The 20255-nt window shown below is 37.1% G+C and overlaps 1 protein-coding gene across 4 annotated transcripts in view; it reads left to right on the forward strand.

Annotated features, from left to right (window-relative positions):
- Window positions 1–20255, forward strand: part of MACROD2 (mono-ADP ribosylhydrolase 2) — a 1127501-nt gene that overhangs the window by 525127 nt on the left and 582119 nt on the right. The gene's annotated exons all lie outside the window — the stretch shown is intronic.

Raw genomic sequence — 20255 nt, forward strand, 5'->3', positions numbered from 1 at the left:
TCAGATGTTACCTAGTCAGGTAATGAAACGTCTGCAAGCAAACCACCAAACTCGACTCCCGTCCTTGAAAAAGTGTTTCTGTGTGAAACTGGTCCCTGGTACAAAAAAGGTTGGGGACCACTGGTCTAAGGGATGCAGTTGGGAACTGAAGGCCTGAAATACCTAACTCTTTGCTGTCCACAGACTAATATTCCCTTATAACAGTGAGTCCTGGGTATTGAAAGGCAAAAGAAATTACAATTAGTTCATAATGATAAGTATCCAGTGTAAACAAAAAAAAGTATCTTACTCCCCAGAACAGACTATTTCATGTTCTTTAGGATTTGATTTAAAAGCCTTTTATCTGTTATGCAGAAAGACCGATTTATCAGATTTCCATGAGAGATACATTTGCCCCTGTGGCTCAAGATGGTTGGAACAAATTGAATAGGAATATATATATTCCTATTGTTTTTAATTTTAATTTATTGTGTAAATGTTTGGACATTCTGTTCATGTAGGACATTATATGTTGTTGCCCTTCAACTGCTAATAAAAAATCATTCATTCGATTCAGTGCTCACACCCTCAACTTTCAAAAATTGTCACTATATAAATATTTGAAAATTAAACACTGTATGTACATCCATGGAAAAAGGGGGATTTAATAAATCCATACACTAATTTCTGAAGCTAGTTTTAGTGTCCTTTCTTTGTTTTTTATCAAGTTACCCTCTTTAATGTCAATCTTTAATCTTATAGATTAACTTCTTTAAGATTACCCATACTGTATTCTACACACATCCTTGATCCATATTTCTATGTCCTGCTTTGGGTTTATAATAGTTTTTCTTTAATCAATGGCAGCCAGCAGTATGTATTGTCAAAATGTTTAAATTGTTAATAGTCCCTTTCATTCTTTATGTTGCATCTAATTTATATTCTCCAAGTAACTATAGTAAATTGTTCATAAAAAAAACAACCACTGTGCTTAAGTAGACTGCCACATTCTCTATTTTGGATGCATTTGTAATCTGTTTTGAAAATAGTGATTTCCCATTATATCTTCTTTGCACAAGTAAGAGAAAAACCCCATTAAGTAATTGTGTGGTATACTTCGCAATCTGAAAGGTACATGATGGTGATTTAACTTATCCTGAGCTGATGCTTCATTCCTTTAAATTCATTCTGGAATTCCAAATTACAGAGCTTAACTGTGTCCACTTCAGAAATTAAACAGGTCAAATCGGATAATTTTCAGGTATGGTTTCAAATTCAAGTCAAGAAAGGATGCAGAAGGTCTCTTTCTCAAACTGAGATCTCTCCCCCCCCCCCAACAATTCTTAATATCTAATTAGGGTTAGTGTGGTTTAGGAAGTGGACTACAGAAGACATTTGTCTTCTTTTCCAGTGACATGCCTTGTCAGAGTCTTTTTATTACTCCTCTTCCTTTTACATTATTTCAGAATGGTGGAGTGTTGAGTTATATATATATATATATATATATATATATATATATATATATATATATATATATATATATATATATATATATATATATATATATATATATATATATATACATATATATATACATATATATACACATACACATACACATACACATACACACACACACACATATACATATATATATAATATATATACACATACACATACACACACACACACACACACACACACACACACACACACACACACACACATACACATATATATATATATATATATATATATATATATATATATATATATATATATATATATATATATATATATATATATCTTTGCACTAGCCAACCTTGGGCTGACATCGAAAAGCTAAACAATACTTGGATGGGAGGCTATCAGGAAATATTTAAAGCAGTAGATTAGACTAAGTTGTTGAAAAATCACCTAGCCAGTGGGAAAACATTTCTTATGCATTTTAAGAAAAAGACATGGATGTTTTGGGAAATCTTTAAGAGTCAAAGGAGACTTTATTTTACTTTTTGTGTTGCAAGTAGTAAGCAGAGATCATGGTCATTGCACAGCGGTGCACTAATGGATCAGTAAATTAAAATATGTGGCATTATATTTTTCCTTTGGATTTCCCATAAATATTAAATTATTGAATCTGAAGATTAAGAAAACTTTTGCAATCAGATTAACTGATGAGTGAAAATAATTGTGGGGAAAGCAGCAATTTTCAGTCGGTTTAAATATTTTTAAAATAACTGACTTATTATAAATTCTATTATTTAAAAATGTTGGGCATTCCTCTCTTTATGTCAGTTCTTGTGGAGAATTTGAGTCTGCAAGAGCCTTCACAATTCATGCCATGAGCCTGGGTAACTTGCATGGTAATCTAAAATGTCACCAAAGTGTCTTGTTTTTCACTTAAACAATTACATTTTGTCAAGACCTGCACATCATTACGGCAATACAAAAAAATAGTCATTTCATGGGATTTATTGGATTTTTCCCTTTCGTGTCAAGAACATCATTACTTTCTTGAACTTTTCTTACTCTTTTAATCAATGACAGCTTCTCATAGTTTTCACAATGTGTTGTCCTTTAAAGTCATAAATGACCCAAATTTTCAGCACACTAATTAAAATTCCATTTCTCATGAATTTCTTAATCGAATGCAAGTCATTATGTGCTTTGTTGATTCTTAAGTGCAAAGATAATTGCAATGGGCAGCATGAAAGTGGTTTGATTATTGCCTGTCGACTCTTGTGAATTCTAATAGGTCTAATTGCATAGAATCAATTCATCATCTCAGCATCACTTCTTTTTATTATTAGCTCTCCAAATTGTAATTTGCTCATAAAGAAGTGTTGTAGTATATCAGTGCTGGCAGGTTACCTGGCCTATTGTAATTTTCAGCCTTTGCCTAATGTTATTGAAAATAAAGGTTTATTATACAGTGCCCCCTTTCCCGAAACTAATTTAAAAGCTGGGCTTCATGGGCAATTTGATATGTCTATGCTTGAATTTGCATCTATGATACTTCTTGTAAATGACAGTCCATTAATCAAGAAGATAATTTGTTTGCTCAGGAAAAAAAAATAGAGTTAGAAACTATTGCTCAGCAAAGCTCATAAAGAAAGATGAAGGTCTATGGCCATTATTATGATTCCTAAAGAAAGAAAAGAAAGGAAAAAAATATTGTAATGGCCCCCACTTGGATAAGAGTATTCAATGTCTGGAATACTCTACCTGACTCTGTGGTTTTTTCCCCAAACCCCAAAAACTTTAACCTTAGACTGTTTACTATTGACCTCACCCCTTTCCTAAGAGGTCTGTAGGGGGCGTGCATAAGCGCATCAACGTGCCCACCGTCCCTGTCCTATTGTTTCTTTTATTTCTCTTATATGTATCCATGTATTCATAACTATGTTTTTACTTATACCTATTATCTTGTAAGCAATTGACAAATAAAAATAAATAAAAAATAAAATTACCTCGCTATCCCAACTCTAGATCAGAGCAGCCCTGACTTTACATTGTTTCACAAAGGAGTAAAAGTGACCAGTCTTGCAGTGATTGAGAAATAATGTCATTCAAACTTGACGAGCACCTGGAGCAATGGGATTTGGCATGGGCATATTTGTATGTAATTGTTTTTAGCTGACTTTTGCTTGTGTGTGTAAGCTTGTGTGTCCCTGTGAGTCAGTTTCACTCCTAGTGGCTGTCTGGGTATGTTCCTGCTATTTTCTTGGCAACATTTTTCAGAAGTGTCTTTAACATCTTCCTAGGGTTGAGAGAGAGTGACTGGCCCAAACTCCCTCGTTGGGGTTATGCCTAATGCAAGAGTAGCACTTACAGTAGCCTGGTTTGTAGCTCACTACATCAAAATTGGCTCTCTCTTTCTCATTTGCCTTGGTTCTATTATGTATTGATCACTGTTTTACTGCTACAGGCCATTGTGAGTTGTAGAATTCAGTTCTATACACATTTGATAACTAAATAAACTAGTTATTTGTTTATTTATAGAATCTATACGTCCATCTCAATTTTATGACTTTTGGCAGCTCACAAGGCAAGACATGAGAACAAGCTCTCCCCCACCCCCGAAATAAAAATTATATCCCCAGTGTACTGACAATCTGGCCACAATGCCTGAGAAAAAAAGCCAGGTCTTTAAGGCTTTCCAGAAGAGTCAAAGCTATGTGGGTCTTGGGGATGGATGGGATATTATGCCATGGCAGAGAAGACACATTTCTGAATCTCACTAGATGATACAGTTTAACAGAAGAGGAATATGGTCATTCTGTCAGATTTAGTAGGATGGACATAAATAATTGAGGTTGCAGATTATCCCGCAAATAACCATGTCATGTGCCACCAGCAAATTAAATTAAATTGTAGCTGGGAGCCTATTGGGAGCCTGACATATAGCCCAATGCCCTCATTGCAGCATTCAGAACCAAATGTATCTAATAAATAAAAGAATGAAACCCTGATCCTTTGCATTGAGATTGCAGTTGGAATATGCATTCAAAAGAACTAGTCTGCATTTTGCTGGAACACAAACAGAGCACACCCCTCTTGGAGCATTCAAGAAGACTGTGCAAAAAGAAAAAGAAAAAAAGAGAGGGGTGCATTGACAGCCATGTAGAGATAGTGAAGAAGAGCTTTCAAAGCTGCTCAGCAAGCAATCGAAGAGTTGTGGTTGCTTTAACTTTTTGAGGAAAGATAATTAATTCTTTCATCCTTCTGTATACTCCGAAGAAACTTTGCAGAACTTTAGTTGTATAGTTTGAGACGCATCCCCATATATAACCACAGGGGAAAAAAAAAAAAGAGCCCCTTCCCCTCCGCAGCTTTTTCTCAGCTGCATGGAATTTTGTCCTGTAAAATATCTGGCAGCTTCAATTCTGAAGATAGAATTATTACTTGGAGCTACATTGCATTGCAAGTTACTAACTATCCCTCTTTTTTATGTGTGGATTTTCTCTGCCTGGGTTTGCTTTTATAGGAGTTGATTCTGAGCTCTGAATACCTATAGTCAAAGCAAATCAATAGATGCCCTTATTCCTTGATTAAAACCATCTCTTGAATCCTGCATGCCAAATGTGATTTGTTAACCCCAAACTGTAGTTTCTTGATTTGATTTGCCAATAAACGGTGGCAAGGTCAGACTAAAGATAGTAAGGAGATTAGAAAATGTGATGGTTTGAAGGGGGGCAGCCAGCCTTTTTCCTTAAACCAGTAGGAAAGACTAATGCCTCCCCTCTGTCGCCAAAATGCACGGCTGGAAAAATACCTACAAAGCTCCCTTCCCATTACTTTTAAAACTTGTATAGGGAAATGCCTCCAGATTCCTACTACTAATGTAAACTGCATATACTACAAGGGGTGGATTGGGGGAATATCTCAGGAGGATGCTATTATTTTCTTGGCCTCTTCTCTGAGCTTTCTGTGACCATAGTAGGAAGAAAAAGTTAGATTAGAAAGACCTTTGTCCTAGTGCAGCAGGACTTTTTTTTCATGTTACTATGCTTTACCCAGCCCCATTTGTGAGGAGATACAAAAGGTGAACCAATTATTTCCCTAGTAGAGTACTTATATATCTGATCTATGCCATAGCCCCAGGACTAGGTCAAATTGGGTTACTTATAAAAATGTGTGATGGGATGTGATTGACATCCTCATTTTAATTGGGTGCTTATATGGCCTGTTACTTCTCTACCATTTAATGGCATTTGAGTTGCTCTTTTGTCCCTTGGACAGAATGAAACATGGAACTGAGGGAAATCTTGGATTCAAATTCTCCCTCAGCCATAAACAGATTAATAGCTCTGCTTGCATTAGTCCCAGCAGTCATTCATCTGTGAAATGGGAATTATTCGACCTGTCACGCTGTTACAGGTATGAATGAGTTTTTGATAACACAAAATGTGTGCATATTAAACCTGTTGTATAGATACTGATGGCTCCTGAGAGAAATATATATATATATATTTCTCTCAGGAGCCATCAGTATCTATACAACTATATATATATATGGAAGAAAAGCTGATTTCTCCAGATTTACATATGCTGAGAAATCCCATGGTTTTGATAAATTAAATTCCAAACATAGGCTTGGTTTATTTTCCTACGAAACTTTTGTACAATATCAAATGACTATTCTTATTCACCCATCACTTTTTTGCCATCCAGTTTCTTTCTCTTTCACTGCACATGCCATACATAGAATAGAAGAAATGAATAATGAGCACGCTCATTTTAAATCATACAATACTTAGATTTAATGATTCAATGATTTAATGATTCAGTGTTTAAACTTCCTTTGCTTATAGTGAAATGTGCTATAACAGACCATTTTTCTCTCTAGCATTTGTGAGGAAATCTCATGGGGATTGGAAGAAAGTGATCTGGGTGTGGATAAATAAAATGCAATGCCAGAGCCATACAGATCAAAGCCTGAGATTAACTCATTTGTGAGGAAGAAAATACTTCTTTCCATTCCATTCCATTCCTACTTCTGTAATACACACAAGGACAGGGATAATATGTTGGGAGTAATAAAGTTCCCCTATTATCTTTTGGGATGATTCAGAGTATATGTATGTAGTTTAAGACCTGAGACCAAAGTACGGTATAATAAAACAACTGGCATTAAACAGTACTTTATTCATTACTTCAATTATCCCCATTTTGGCAACTGAAAAAAAAAAGTCATTTTATTCTATAAATAAGTAAATCAATAACTAAATCCTGACAGCTGCTTCCTTTGAGATGTGCATATGTTTGTTTAGTGCCTTCAATACAATTAATTCTATATTTCATTAACCTATTCATGAAAAAGATAGCATCTGATTTTAAATATACATTTTACAATCTGGAGATCCAAACCTTGGAAAGTGAGGGTCATTTCACCTCATAAAATTAAAACATTCTGATGTCAAGGGAGAAATAGAACATCAGTGTTTTCTTCCTTTTAAAATCTAAACAAAAATTGTATAATAAGAAACAAATATACAGGTGATTTAAAATTAACAAACATCTATGGTATACTAAAATTGCATATTTTAATCTGAAATAATGAGCATCTTGGAAAAGAAATTAAAGGACAATAGCCATTCTATACAGCAAAATATACCGTGCTTATCAGAATAGCATATTTAATATTCAAGAATATTAAGTAATATTTCTTTCAAGTGAGTTAGCATTTTTCCTTTTCTTAAATTAACATGAATGGGTATTTTCTATCACCTGATAAAATGAAGACTTTTGCCATTTTTTTTTGCCATCTGTCCATCCATCCATGTAGTGCAATGTCTTCTGTCTTAAAATTCATACTATTTGCATCATGACTGATAGGGCAAGGCTTTATAAGTTTTCTAGATTAATCAAACATGGTTATAAATCCATGAATGTGAGTGAACAGAACATATAATTGATTCTCAGTTTTCATGGTTGGTTAACCATTTTAAAAACAATATGCACCTTTTTAAAAACAGCAAATCCTGTTTTGCTGCCATTTGCTCATTTGCATAGCCCCCCCCCCAATTGACAGGAATCATTATCCTCTGTATTCCCAAAAGTTTTATTGACTGATTAATGGAAAAAAATTAAATGCAACAGTTCCAGCTTCTTTACAATACCGTCTAATCAATGTGAGAGAACTTGATATGCAGACTCCGTTTTTTGCAAGCTCTGGAACATTATTTTTAAAACATTGATTAAATATGCAAATTATTTAAACAATGGCCCAAATGTTTCAGATCTAGGTCAGATCAGGAAAAAAATGGCTGAGCTACAGCTATATATTCAAAGGTCCAAAACTTTTTTCTGACTTAAAGTTACATACTTGTGGCTAAACCAATTATTCCGAGATGCAGAAAACCACAAAAATATCTGAAATCACTCCAATTTATCTTTCTTTCAGATTAGAAACTATTATTCCTGGTGGAGGGAAATGGAAAGATGAGAGCTTTGTGTAAGGCAGCTTGCTTGCAATAACTCAATTGCCAGCTTTGTGCACAGCATCCAAAGTGATATCCTATTCTTGGCAGATGAAGCTTCGGCTTCTCTTTTATCCCTCCACTCAAACGGTTCTTGCTGTTGATATTCTTGATATTCCTCTTCGCAGACTAATAAATGCAGAATTATTCCCTCTGTGGCTTTCACTGTTCAATCACCACCTAAGTTTTACAACTAGCCCATATAGTAGCTGTAAAACAGTACCTGTATCAATATTATTGATTCTCTGCTCCCCCCCCCACTTGTGGAGATGTAGAAAAAAACTATATGTTCCATGAGAAGTATCATGTCATTTTTTTTTAAAAAAAAAAAACTTATTTATAGGAGTATAACATTTGGGACAGAAGCAGGGAATTCTCTCAAATAGCACGGTGGAAATGGAATAACATCATAGCATGTAAAATTGGAGAAAGCATATGTGTGAAAAAGAGAGATGGGCAAGGAGATTGCATGGAGTGTATAGCACAGGTGGGCTGCTGGGGGTTCACAGGGGTTTGGGAGATCCTCTAGCTAAGATTCTGAACAGTTTAGAGAAGCCCCAAATCCAACTCCTGGCTGGCCCTGTCTACTACTCCCAGGAGTCCCTCCATTTTGGATGCAGGTAAGTACAGGGCGCATGTGGAGGCTTGGGGAGGGTGAAAAATGAGTCTCGCAGAAGTTTGGGAAGGCCAGAAATGGGCCCGTTTCTGGCTTCCAGAGACCCTCCAGAGTCCGCGGAGGCCTTTTTCACCCTCCGGGAGGCTTGAGTAAAGCCTACGGAGCCTGGGGAAGGCAAAAATACACCTCCCCCCATGGTACAGGAGGCCAACTAGGACACACCCACCATGGCCATGCCCACCCAGTAGAGAACCCATTGCTAAAAATTTTGAAACCCATCCCTGTTGTATAGGGAAAAAAGAAAAAAAAGACGATTTGGCCTGCATCAGGAGGAAGAAGGAAAAAGAGACTCATATAAACATTGTGGTGAGAAGAACATCTCATTGCATAGACATTTTAATTGAAATGAGAAGCACATTACAATGGCCTGAGATGAATAGCTTAAAAGAGAGTGACTTTTAAAAAATAAATTGAAACGAATGAATTTGGATTATTTTTTTTTCAAGCAGCACATATTCTTCTAAATTAGAAAAGCCTTTTAGTAAGAAAAAGCATTGAGTAGATTTATGTGGAAACTCAAAATCTGCCAGAGAGCTGGTTTTTAATAAAAGTATCTTCATCTTTTACAATTCAAGAGAAATCTTAGACTCCAAAAGTTTTTATATGATTTTAGTAGTTCAGTATTCATATAATTAGATAATGTTGATTAATTTTAATGATCCAATCAAAGGTAATGTTTTCTGAAACATTGTAGGTTACATGTTGACCAGATAACAGCTGCTGAGGGTGAAGGTGGGGGAATGGGGGTTAATTTAATTCTAAATTAAATTTATTGGATCAGAATCAAATTTCAAAAACCAACCAACCAACCAACCAACCAACCAAAACAAAAGGTTTTTCATAATATTATGCTATATTATACCAAAAAAGTCTTATTAGTATTTATTTTCCATTTTGTAATTTTAAAAATAAATGTTAGTATTATAGTAAGTACATAGCTTTGGGCTCATAATACTAATGCATAATAAAGTTATTTGAATTAATGTCATGAAAATGGAATTTTGCATAATTTTGAATGTATTTTGAGAGCAATGCATATGTTGGTTTCACTTAAACATGTTGATAAATCAGTGGCTACTTCTCTTTTGGAAAGTCAAAATAAACCCAGCTTCTTAATATTAAAGTTATGTTTTTCTTATAATGATAGTGATATTATGTTCCTAATTTTAAAAAATGTCATTGGACTTATTTGTGAATCATTGTAATACATTTATTTATTAAATCTAAATAATAATAGTAATAGCCCCCTTGGATGCTATCCCAAAACAAATGGAGCACCATTTGAACACTATTGGGATTGACAAAATTTCCATCAGTCAATTGCAAAAAACAGCTTTATGCAGAACAGCTTACATCTTGCAACAATATCTTTAACCTGTACTTATCTGGCTAACTGTACCACAACAATAATAAAGAATTGGAAATGAAACAGTGTTGACTCTGTATTACTATGAGTTCAGTTTAAATGTTATTAACAATAGTGTTCTTGAAATCATAGCAAGCTCTTGGTACTAATTAGAGTGGATAATTGATTACTTTTCCAATAGCAAACTCAGACATATTTGAACTTGATTGGGTAAAAAAAAATGTTGAAGATATTTTTGTTCTCATGAGAAATGTACACTTTGAAATAATTGCTATTTTAAAATGACTGGTAATATGTTTTTTAAGAAATCATAGGTTTAAAACTGTTGAGATTGTATAAAGGAGTACAATTGTTGTAGAAAAAGTGAATTGTAATTGTAATTAATTCAACACTAGTTATTTACAATATATAAATATATAGTATTCAGTTTTGTTCGGTTTTTCCACGTCATTGTAGTTGTGCTTTTAAAGTTGTAGCACCTTTGGCAGAATCTCATCTGCCATCATCAGGCTTCTGTATTGTGTTCGTTATTGTGTTCGAACACAATACAGAAGCCTGATGATGGCAGATGAGATTCTGCCAAAATGTTGCTACAACTTTAAAAGCACAACTACAATGACGGGAAAATATCCCAAGACAAAGCTTAATACCATACATGTATATACCGAAATATTAAGAAAACAAATATATATATATATATATATATATATATATATATATATATATTTTCTTATTATATTTAGGCTTAATGACAAATAAACTGATAGCTTTTTATCAGCGTTAAATAAATAAGGAAATTTAGATAAGGCACCAGAAATTTGGAATAGAGAATTTGAAACTTGTTGTCCAATCAACAGTTTCAAGCTTTAAGGAATATTAGGTATGTTTCCTATGATTAGAGAACCCAATCAGCAACAAATTATGTTTAAACTCTATTGGACATGTCAAATAAATGAAAAATATATCTAATGAATGTCAACCTCCTAAACCTTACTGGTGGACCAGAGTCAGCCTTAGATTTTTAAATACTGGTATGTTCATAAGAACCAAAAGCATATTCTTCAGTTGTTAAAGTTTTGAATTATTATATTACAATCCAATCAGAATATAACTAGTGTGCCTGTGTCTGTTCTAGCTAGACAGCTATAGTAACATTATTCAATACTTTGGAGCATGCATCTAGATCTGCTGAAAACCCTTAAAAGCATCTGAGACTTTTCTTGGGATCATACGTCTGTCACATGCCCTTGCTGCACAATCCAGAAATATTGCAGTTACATAACATGTTGCAGACATTTGTGATGTGTTATAGCAATATTCCCTCTAAAACACCCAGCAATTGACATACCAAATAAAGCTGCCAAAAAGTATTCCCATCATCTATTGCTAATTTATGCTTCCATGCAGACATTATAGAATCCAAAGCAAACTATCATTAGGTCATTCAAGAATTATGTAAGTATAGATGTTAATGAAGCTCTTAATTCAGATTATCAGGCTTTTGTGTCAATTGTGTTTATATTTCATCCAGATCAAGCTTCATAACTCATGAATGACAGCCAATTTAGATAATGAGAAGTTTGATGGTTTTCCTGGGATTCCTAACTGGAAAATTGAGGTTGAAGTTTGCAAAATTTGCATGTTGGTCACAATTCAATCCAATGATTTAGGAAACTACTCACAATATTTTCATGTAGAGGTTAAATTTCATGGGAAACCAAATCAAATCCTCTGTGACACTTATAGGGTACAACTGAAGTCCCCTAAAAGCACCTGATTAAATTAATGATAGGCATAAATACAAGGCAACAGTATTAATGTGATTAAATCCTCCAGTCTGTTCCAGAATAACCAAAACAATAATGCAGAGTGTTGAAGAACATCTGGAGCTTTTAACTTCTGCTCAGTAATTGAAATTGCTTGGTAGCCATTGGAGGCACACTACAAGTGAAACTCGAAAAATTAGAATATCGTGCAAAAGTTCATTTATTTCAATAATGCAACTTAAAAGGTGAAACTAATATATGAGATAGACTGATTACATGCAAAGCAAGATAGTTCAAGCCGTGATTTATCATAATTGTGAAAACCCCAAATCCACAATCTCAGAAAATTAGAATATTACACGCAATCAATAAAACAAGGATTGTACATAGAACAATATCAGACCTCTGAAAAGTATAAGCATGCATATGTACTCAGTACTTGGTTTGAGCCCCTTTTGTAGCAATTACTGCCTCAATGTGGTGTGGCATGGAAGCTATCAGCCTGTGGCACTGCTGAGGTGTTATGGAAGACCAGGATGCTTCAACAGCAGCCTTCAGCTCTTCTTCATTGTTCGGTCTCATGTCTCCCATCTTTCTCTTGGCAATGCCCCATCTTTCTCTTGGCAATGCCTCTATGGGGTTCAGGTCAGGCGAGTTTGCTGGCCAATCAAGCACAGTAATCCCACGGTCATTGAACCAGTTTTTGGTGCTTTTGGCAGTGTGGGCAGGTGCCAAGTCCTGCTGGAAAATGAAGTCAGCATCCCCATGAAGCTCGTCTGCAGAAGGAAGCATGAAGTGCTCCAAAATCTCCTGGTAGACGGCTGCGTTGACCCTGGACTTGATGAAGCACAGTGGACCAACACCAGCAGATGACATGGACTTAATGAAGCACAGTGGCTCCCCAAATCAACACAGACTGTGGAAACTTCACACTGGACTTCAAGCATCTTGCAGTGTGTGCCTCTCCATTCTTCCTCCAGACTCTGGGTCCTTGGTTTCCAAATGAGATACAAAAGTTGCTCTCATCAGAAAAGAGGACTTTGGACCACTGAGCAACAGACCAGGTCTGTTTTTCTTTAGCCCAGGTAAGACGCTTCTGACGTTTGTTGTTCAGGAGCGGCTTGACAAGAGGAATACGACATTTGAAGCCCATGTCCAGGATCCATCTGTGTGTGGTGGCTCTTGATGCACTGACTCCAGCCTCAGTCCACTCCTTGTGAAAGTCCCCAACACTTTTGAATGGCCTTTTCCTGACAATCCTCTCCAGGCTGCAGTCATCCCTGCTGCTTGTGCACCTTTTTCTTCCACTTTTTTCCCTTCCACACAACTTTCTATTAATGTGCTTTGATACAACACTTTGGGAACATCCAACTTCTTTTGCAATTACCTTTGAGGCTTTCCCTCCTTACTAAGGGTGTCAATGATGGATTTCTGCATAACTGTCAGGTTTCCCATGATTGTGATTCCTACTGAACCAGACTGAGAGACCATTTAAAAGGCTCAGGAACCCTTTGCAGGTGTTATGGCTTAATTAGCTGATGAGAGTGGGACACTTTGAGCCGAGAATATTGAACCTTTTCACAATACTCTAATTTTCTGAGATTGTGGATTTGGGGTTTTCATGAGCTGTAAGCCATAATCATCTCAATTATGACACATCACAGCTTGAACTGTCTTGCTTTGCATGTAATGAGTCTATCTCACATATTAGGTTCACTATTTAGGTTGCATTATTGAAATAAATGAACTTTTGCATGATATTCTAATTTTTTGAGTTTCACCTGTATTTTTTCTATTCTTTACAAAAAAAACCTGGAGGCTTTTTCCCCCTTCCCACTTGTAAGCACTCCCTCTTTCACTATGATCTTTTATTAAATTTCAATATTCTGCATTGGACGTCTTCAATAAAATTCTGGTGGCATTTTTTCTTTCCAAGTCTGTACTGAGTGAGGTTGATGGATAAATGCTGTGAGTTGGATTGTATAAAGTATTGTATATGATATCATATCATACACAGCAGTGTAACCTTTAGGGACAAGGGTCTCAAAAATGGGAAGATCTTAACTGATTTCACTTAGGCTTATAAATTTAATAACTCAAATTTACAGTTTATTGTAATGGTATGTGGGAATGACTGGGACACAGGAGGAAGAGCCACTGCCTAGACAATGGTCCGTTAAAAGCAATTTTGAGACCAAAGAGGGAGGGGTGGCCAAAATCTCTCAGAAGGGGCCACCCCTAGTTTTCAGGAAAGTAAAAGTGAAATATGGGAAGGATACCGTGTTTCTTTTTTTTTACCCCTGAAAAAACGGGTAGGACATCTTTTTGGGGGTGACTTAATTTCCTCCCCCACCTAGAGTGGCCCATACGCACATACCTCGCCACGAGGCCGCTTCTATCGGCCAACGAAAGCTCCCCGAAGGCAGAGTCCCCAGCTGCTTCATGGCGTGGCGTGGCTGCCCGTGTCCCCTCACCTTTAGGCAGTCTCTTTCGGGCGATGGAAGCTCCCCAAATGCAGTTACCAGCCACTTCGATCGGCCGGTAGAAGCAGCCTCGGGGCAAGCGCACACACACACACTCCCCTCGCCGCGAGGCTGCTTCTATCGGCAGACGAAAGCTCCCTTGAAGGCAGAGTCCCCAGCCGCTATCGGCCGATCGAAGTGGCTGGTGACTGCATTTGGGGAGCTTCCATCGCCTGAAAAAGACTGCCTAAAGGCAAGGGGACATGGGCAGCCATGCCTCGCCCTGAAGCAGCTGGGGACTCTGTCTTCAAGGGAGCTTTCGTCTGCCAATAGAAGCGGCCTCGTGGCAAGGGGAGAGTGTGTGTGTGTGTGTGTGTGTGTGCGCGCGCTCGCCCCGAGGCCACTTCTACCGGCCGATCGAAGTGGCTGGTGACTGCATTTGGGGAGTTTCCATTGCCCGTAAGAGACTGCCTAAAGGCGAGGGGACATGGGCTGCCATGCCTCGCCCTGAAGCGGCTGGGGACTCTGCCTTCAAGGGAGCTTTCCTCTGCCGATAGAAGCGGCCTCGCAGCGAGGGGAGTGTATGTGTGCGCTCGCCCCAAGGCTGCTTCTACTGGGCGATCAAAGCTCCCTTGAAGGCAGAGTCCCCAGCCACTTCGGGGCGAGGCATGGCACACACACACTCCCCTCACTGCGAGGCCACTTCTAACCGGCCGATTGAAGTAGCTGGTGACTGCATTTGGGGAGCTTCCATCGCCCGAAAGAGACTGCCCTAAAGGCGAGGGGACACGGGTAGCCACCCCACGCCCTGAAGCGTCTGGGGACTCTGCCTTCAGGGAGCTTCTATCGGCTATTGGGGTATTCTAGCCTAGGCTACCTGCAGGGCACTCCTAAAGGCAATTTTTCTCCCCATTCCCCCCCCCTGCCCTTCCCCCGCCCATTTCTCTTCACCTCGTGTAGTTCTAACAAATGATGTGAGAAATGGCGGGGAAAAGCATGGTTTGTATAGGCCTAAATTTTGGGGGCGGGGCTTAATTTCACCTCATGCCTAGAAATCATGCTGGGCCTTCCTATTGGTGGAGGCCATATTGTTGGAGAAACACGGTACTTTCAGGCTTGCAAGTTTCTGACAATATAAACTTAGAGGGCGTGCATAAGCGCACCAACGTGCCTACCGTCCCTGTCCTATTGTTTCTCTTATTCTTGTTTTATTTTTCTTATATGTACCCATTTCATGTATTCACAACTATGCATACACTTATACTTATTATCTTGTAAACAATTGGCAAATCAAACAAACAAATAAATAAATAAATAACTTGCAATAAAGATGGATCTAGTGCTCCTGTTTGTGCTTCTTATCTGGGCTACCTTGCAAGACTAATATTGTCTTAACTTTTTAAGAACAATTTTAAGGTCAGATTAATATAGGGCTTTCTTTTAAATCACTGTCATTTCTGTACCTTGTGAGATATTCTTGAAAAAGCAAACTTCAGAATTGGGTGAACCGGGAGGAATTGTACATATGTTATAGAGTGGAGTGTTTCTCTTCAAAATTTCAGACAGCTGTACTTTTCCCCAAGGCTGAGTCCAGACACTCTATTTCCTAAAATGAAGGAACATACCAACAAGACAAGATGTTAGATGATGTTTCTTCCAGTTCTTTATACAAAAATTGACTAGAAAGTTGAATCTTTCATCAACATTGACAAAGAGCCAATATCTTCCTCTGCATTTTAGGGATAATGATAGTGGTAGGTCTATATTCTAGTTGTCGCACTCCCCCCACCCCAAAACACACATAACATTATGTGACTACTAAGTTCAATCCATTAGCACGCTAGGACTCTATTTTACATCTTGTTTCCCACTGAAAATCTTTATTGAACTTTTTCAAACCTAGGTGAATCTGATAACTTCTCTTCTCTGTATATATTTTTATTCATAGTAATTAGTTTATAGAACTTGTAACAGGATATAATATTCCTAGTTAAATAGAAATTTACTCCCTCATGTCCTTTCATGTTATCCTGAGAACATTCAACAGACTGTTTACATTCCTTTAGGACACTGTGTTCCTCATGGATTATCACAAAAGGTAGCATGTAGGTAGAAGGGGACATTAATGAAAATAGCAACGCAAACATGTCTCATGTCTGATGCAGAGGTGGTATTCAGCAGGTTCTGACCAGTTCTGGAGAACCGGTAGTGGAAATTTTGAATAGTTCAGAGAACCGGTAACCTGAAATTTTGAGTAGTTCAGAGAACTGGCAAATACCACCTCTGACTGGCCCCACTCCCATCTATTATCTGCCTCCCAGTCCCAGCTGATCAGCTGGGTCTTCTTTTGTTGTCCTGCACAGGAGAACGGAGCTGGAAAACAGGTTAGTGGAGTGGGAAAAGAATGGGGATTTTACAGTAACCTTCCCCTGCCATGCCCACCAAGCCATGACCACAGAACCGGTAGTAATTTTTTTTTAATCCCACCACTGGTCTGATGAATATGGCAGCCCTCTCCATATGCAGGTGGGTAATTAATTATGCTGTTCTCTACAAACTGAAAAAAACTTTATACTTTACCTGGTAATGTAATTGTTTAATTTCACTTTGAAGAATACATGCCTGGCCATTTTTTTTAACCTGCCACACATTTATTTTGTTTTTTAAAAATTACTCTTTCATTATTACAAATAGAATTGTTCTATATAATTTATAAGCTGAATTTTATATGCTAATTTATGGGTAAGAATTTACTTACACCTGTATACCAGGATGGTAACTATTATGGTTAGTAGATTGTTTATGCTACTCTTATATCCAATATAAATGTGTCTCACATAATATGTGTCACTTTTCTTCCTTTGCTGTAGGTATAAAAATTATCTTAAAACAATAGTGCCAGATTTCTCCCTTCCAAAATATGGAATCATCTTTTGAATCTGTTTTAACTATGGATAGCTAGTGTGATTAGCAGTTGAATTCAGTGCTGATTGACTTGAGTTCAGACGCCTCATGAATCTTAAAACCTCACTTTGGGAGAAGGCTAGAGTGGTACATAAATATATTAACTTAAATATTTGCTTTCTGTTCATGCCTTCTGTTTTCCATAAGTCAATTTGGATGAGTGTCCTTTATAATCACAAACTGTACCTCAGAGCCAACACTGAGAGTCATTAGTGGCATTTTATCTTCTCTAAAGTGACCTCTAGCATACTCAGAACAGCTTTTGTGCTGCATATTGTACTTTTCTCTTTTTGTTTAAACATAAATTTTAGAAATTGTTCTAAAGTTGATTGAGAGTTTGGAATTTGAGGGTCATGTTTGTAGTTTTACATAAATTATATTTTATTTTAAACTTGTTTCCCTCAGTTATCAAGAGCATTATTGAGAAGATGTTTCCCTCAGTTATCAAGAGCATTATTGAGAAGAGACTTAATGTAGTTCCATAAAGTCCTTTGCCTTCTCATTCTTTTCTCTTACTTTATGCTTTCCCTTTCTCTTGCCTTCCTTTAGTGTTATATTTGTTTTTAATCTTAAAAATCAGTCTGCTTATTTCACGTAAGTGTTAGAACATTGTCTCTTTTATTGCTGAAACATAAGCACTCACAGCCATTTTATATCACTCTGTATGTTAGCATTCTTTGAAAGATTTTGGAACAGTCTTGGTAGCATATGTTTCCCGTATGGCTCCCAGCTTTTGGGTTGGGAGCAGGAAGGGAGGGGATTCATATCCTAATTGTCTGCTGCTTTGAAAGATTCGTGTCTCTAGCCCATCTTTAGTCTGTTTGTCAAAGCACTAATCTAAACCAGACCCACAATTCTTGAAGTGTTTCCTCCTCTTTCATAAATGAATGAATTTATTTTGAAAACGCCTGTCTTTTTTACACTCAAAGTCTCTAATGCATTCTAGATACTGCATTTTTGCCAGTCTTTTATGTGGAATATTTATTCCATTAGAGCAAAAAAAAAAAATATGGCATTGTACTTAAATGCCAACTGCACCATTTTGGAAAACTAAAATTTTATAGTAATCAAATTGCTCTACAAGTCATACTTGTCTCTGGAGGTATTTGGCAAGCAGAAATTCTAGTTAAAACTTTTAATGTTGCTTGCACGAGGGATAAGGGTCCTTTAACTAAAGGAAATGCTCTGTAAAATAACAGGGTTTTTAAAATCACTTATCTACTAGGAAAATGCAGCATCAAAATTGTAGCAATATACCCAGCTGATCATTTAACTCTAATTTGCAAAACATTTATCAAAATCACAAAGAAATGGCCTCCCAAAGCATCATGTTTCTTATAGCCAAAGCAGACGTTTAATAATTAGAAGGGTTGGGTGGGTTTTTTTTCTGTGATACTTCCTTTTAAGATTTGGACATTGTTAATTATGACTGATGTAGTAATACTGCTGGCCTAGGTTTGGCAATTAAATGTCAGATCTGATTGCTGCTCCTGCAGCATTTTGTGGCAATAAGTATTTATAGCTGAAGAGGAAGTCCTGCTGTGACCACATTTTATGGCATTTCAGGAGTTGGCAGAATAAATAAAATTAACGTTCTCTGATTAAGGCAGTGTGTCAGCTTCATCTATAAAAATATTTGCATTTTTAAAAACAACCAAGAACTCAAACCTCACACACACAAATATGTTGTCCTACACAGTCCACTGTGTCAGTTGTTACCTTCAAATATAGTAAACATGATAATGAAAAGTAACAGCATGCAAAAACAGACTTCTTTCTATTTTTGAATTTGTTCCACTGGCAAGAAATCTCCATTTATTATTGGACTGCCTAAAATGCATATCTGTGAGTCAGCTCAAAGGGGTAAAACCAGCATTAAAACTATATTTTGATCAGGTGTTATCATCCTTGTCATCTGGCAAATCCTACGTGTCAAATTCAAATTTCAGTTATTGGAAATAGTGTTAAATAGCTTTGATCCTAATTACTCTATGTGTAATTCTCCAGCCAAATAGTTCACCCCTTCTACCTTATAACTAGGGGAAATAACTATGATTAAAAGAGAAGGTTGATTATTTCCTTTTTATGTGCTTCTCAGTATGATGTTTACAGCTGTCAGAATGTTTGGGTGTGTAAAGCCTTTCATGTTTTATTTTTACCAGGTCCATGGAGTTTTCTGACAAAACAAATTCCCTGGTAGATATTTCCCTTTGACAGTTATTTAAATCTTTGTGTTTGCTAATCTACAAAGAAAATGGCAGAATTGAAATGCTGTTTCAGCATCCTTGGGAGAGCTTGGCATGTTTGAGAGAACCTGGCCAAATGCAATTGATGGATTCTGTTTCCCACAGCATGCAGACTCGGTCAAAGGGAGTGGAGAATAAAAACAGCTGAGAAAAATAAGCTTTTTTCTTACAAAATTCATTGCTGTGGCCTGACAGCACAGGACATAGCCCTTAAGCACTGATTGGTTGCAATGAACAAACCAGAATGTGATGTCACAAAGCTTTGCCAATACTTTTCAGGTATAAGAGTTCATGGGATAGTTTAATACTGTCATCTGATACTCTGGAGAGGAGGAAGAGGATTGCGCTCCCACAATAGTTTTTTTTTAACCTAGCTAGTGTGGTTGTGCACTGCAGAATCACTAATAAGAAGGTTTGAATTGATTAGTAGTGATTGCATTGATTGTATTATGGGAACAGGGCATGGCATCCTGACTCCCAGTTTTCTTCCTCCAGACTCTTCACTTTTCCTTGCCTGTTTTTTTGGGGGGGAGGGGCGGGGGGAGGATTTCTGAGCTTCTTTTCTCTAATTCGAAGCATTCTTCTTCTAAATGCTGAGCACTAAGGGCCTTCCTTTGTCTCTGTAGATGAGCCAAGCAGCAATTACTTCCTGGTTCTCCAAGGGGAAAGGATTCTTTCTCAATGTAAAGTAATCATTGCTTTAGAACAGGGATGTCAAACTTGGGATGATATGTTGTCATCAAGTGATGTATCACAACTTTTTCCCCCTTCGCTAAACCAGGGGTGGGCATGGCCAGTATGTGATGCATCCGAC

Source organism: Notechis scutatus, chromosome 1 (genome assembly GCF_049901735.1).
Source record: "Notechis scutatus isolate UNSWTSFEM ecotype Mainland chromosome 1, rNotScu1.2, whole genome shotgun sequence".
Classification (NCBI taxonomy): domain Eukaryota; kingdom Metazoa; phylum Chordata; class Lepidosauria; order Squamata; family Elapidae; genus Notechis; species Notechis scutatus.